Source organism: Lampris incognitus, chromosome 15 (assembly GCF_029633865.1).
Source record: "Lampris incognitus isolate fLamInc1 chromosome 15, fLamInc1.hap2, whole genome shotgun sequence".
In the NCBI taxonomy this organism is placed as follows: Eukaryota; Metazoa; Chordata; class Actinopteri; order Lampriformes; family Lampridae; genus Lampris; species Lampris incognitus.
This window is the reverse complement of record NC_079225.1, coordinates 49,303,160-49,306,164: the sequence shown is the minus strand read 5'-3', so window position 1 is coordinate 49,306,164 and position 3,005 is coordinate 49,303,160.

Here is a 3,005-nt window from a genome sequence, read left to right as displayed (position 1 = left end):
CTGTCAGTATTGGTCATCCTTTCACACTGTCTCACTCCAATACACTACCAGTACTGACATAGTACAACAGTACACACTGACACACATGGTACACAGACAACAGTACCTTTAACAGACTAATATAGTACCACAGTGCATACTGATACACATGGTACATACACAAAAGTACTTCTAATAGACTGGTGTCACCAAAGTGTGCCAGTCGCTGGATTCCCAGAGCCTTTTCTGTCCACCAGCAGTTGTTAAGCTCCCTCAGCCGTCTCTGGACGTCCACCTTGGCTCTGGAGTGAGCCGCATTCTTAGCCTTACAGTTTACATCATTTTGCCAGGCATGAAAGGCTTTCCTTTTCTTGGAAATGAGCTGTTGTATGCCTGTGTCATTCTCGTCAAACCAGTCCTGGTGTTTTCTGGACTTGTACCCAAGGGTGGGTTTGCAGGTGTCGAGGATGGTGGACCTGAGCAGGCTCCAGTGTTTCTCAATGTCCTCAGGATATTCCTGTTGGAGGTTTTCGCCAAGAGAGGCCTGAAGTCGCTACTGGGTAGAAGTTTAATTCAGGCGTTCAAGGCTCAGTTTTGGCCAGATCTGCTTCTTTTGAACCCTCCTCTTCCTCTTGAGTTTAAAGGGCATCCAGACTTTCATCCAGACTTGATTACTGTAATGTTCTGTTCTCAGGTCTGCCACACTCTAGTACTAAAAGTCTTCAGATGGTTCAGAAGGCTGCTGCTGGAATCCTAACTAAATCTAGGAAATTTGACCATATTACACCAATTCTTGCCTCCCTTCATTGGCTTCCTATCCATGTTAGATCAGACTTCAAGGTGCGGACGGCCACGGGGTTGGAGTGAGGGGTGCTGTGGTAGGCTGGCCAGTTTTCCTACTCAGAAGACAGCAGGTGCAGTTACGCACCAGCTCCTCTGTGTCAGAGTCTATGTGAGGCCACCACATGGTATCTCGGCAGCGCTGCTTCACCTTGACCACCCCCAGATGCCCATCATGGACCATTTGCAGCACTCTGGCCCTTAGAGTCTCTGGTACAATGGTGCGGTGGCCACAGGAGGGGCACACCTTCCCCCAGCAGGAGAGCTCATTGCAGACTTTATGGCAGGGGAGCAGCCTGTCATCCACCTTGGCAGGCCAGCTATCATGGATGTAAGCATGGAGGGTTGAGTATCTCATCCTCAGCTGAGGCCTGCTGCAGCTCGGCCAGGTTGACTACTGTGCTGAGGGGCCCATGCAGCATGTGGACACAGTCGCCGTCGTCGTCATCATCAGCATCCTCTGGTGTCGCCCCTCTTACCTCTTTGGTCAGAGAGATGGCTCAGGACAGGAGGTCGGCCACCATATTGGTGCGCCCCGGCATTAACTCAAGTCTGAATTGTACTGATTCAGCCTATCTGCCCATCTCAATAGTGTCATGGGCCTGTGCCCCGAACCTCAGGTTGTCAGCAGGGCCGTCAGCGCCTGATGATCTGTGCGGATAGTGAAAGCCCTGCCGTACAGGTAGACATGCCAGCGTTCGCATGCCCACAGGCAGATAAGAGCTTCCCTCTCCCCCACTGAGTACTTCTGCTATGCCCACATATGACCGGCTCTTCCGTCACGTGCCCCTGGAAGCGGCAGCCAACTCCCTGTCGGGCTACGGCCACGCTCCCATCGCCACTTTGGGAGCAGTTTGCCTTCCCGTGGAGTATAATCACCAGCACGTCCTGAAACCAGTTTCTACATCATACAGAAAGGGGCTAACATCATGGGGCTAGACTTGTTCCATGCCCTGGGCTTTACACTGACTGACGCTGTGGGCCTGCGTGTCCTGCAGGTCTCCACCTCCTGGCCTGAACGTTACCCAGAACTGTTCGGAGGACTGCGCCGCATGTCTGGGTTTGTGCACCAGCCTACTGTGGACTCATCGGTCCGCCCGGTAATCCAGCCACTAAAACGCTTGGGCCCACTCTCCCTAGACCCCCTGTCTTCCACTCTTTGCACTTCAAACCTGTCACTGTCCATGTCAGACGCCCATGCCGTCTCTTGGGCCACAGTAGGTACTTAATGGTACTTAAGGGCCAGGGCGCTGTTGAAATAGCCTACATTTAAATATAACAAGGTAGTTTATGTGAATCATATAGTGGGGCGGTGTCCGGGCACAGTCGGAAACATAAAAATATAAAAATAGAAAATAATAAATGTCGCATGTGTATCATCTAATGGGGGAAGGGAGGGGGAGAATAATAAAGACATTTTCCTGTAGTTACAAAGGACATATTTTTATCGGTGTCTCCAGCTGGTGGACAATTCGTTTCTACTGTTCAAGGTGGACATATCAGGTCTGCAAATAATAAAACACTGTTCTGCCAAGCACAGGTTACATCTTCTACCTGTAGCTGAATATGCTCTCTCTCTCTCTCTCTCTCTCTCTCTCTCTCTCTCTCTCTCTCTCTCTCTCTCTCTCTCTCTCTCTCTCTCTCTCAATATATATATATATATATATATATATATTATGGGAGGATGAGGAAAACACAGGAGACCAAGGCGAGTTTGATGTTTATTCCTCAGCTCCGAAACCAAACTACAGCAGGAACAACCCTGCACCGGCGAGCCCGGGAACGTAAACCACGCCCCCAATGTAAACCACGCCCCCAGCCCCCAGCCCTGCTGAGTGAGAGGCACAGCCCCTAGTGTCCGCCACACAGCCCCCCCCCCCCCGAACACCCAGAAGGGACTCCTGGAAAGGAAATCCGTGTCTCACTGGAGGCTTAAGCAGCCTGCCGTAACGGCTGCGCCGTCCCTCAGCCGGAACAGTAGGGGAAACACAGTCCAAAGCCGGCTGAGAAGCAGAACGCTGAACCCGTGAAGACACTGCCGGGGTCCTGGAAGGAGGACGACCCCGACGGGGAACCTGGACCGGAAACACAACTTCGCCCGCCACCCTGTGAGCCGGTTTAAGCCTATCAAGCGTGACACGCTCCCTACGCCCACCCATATCCAGCACAAAACCCTTAGGACCCGT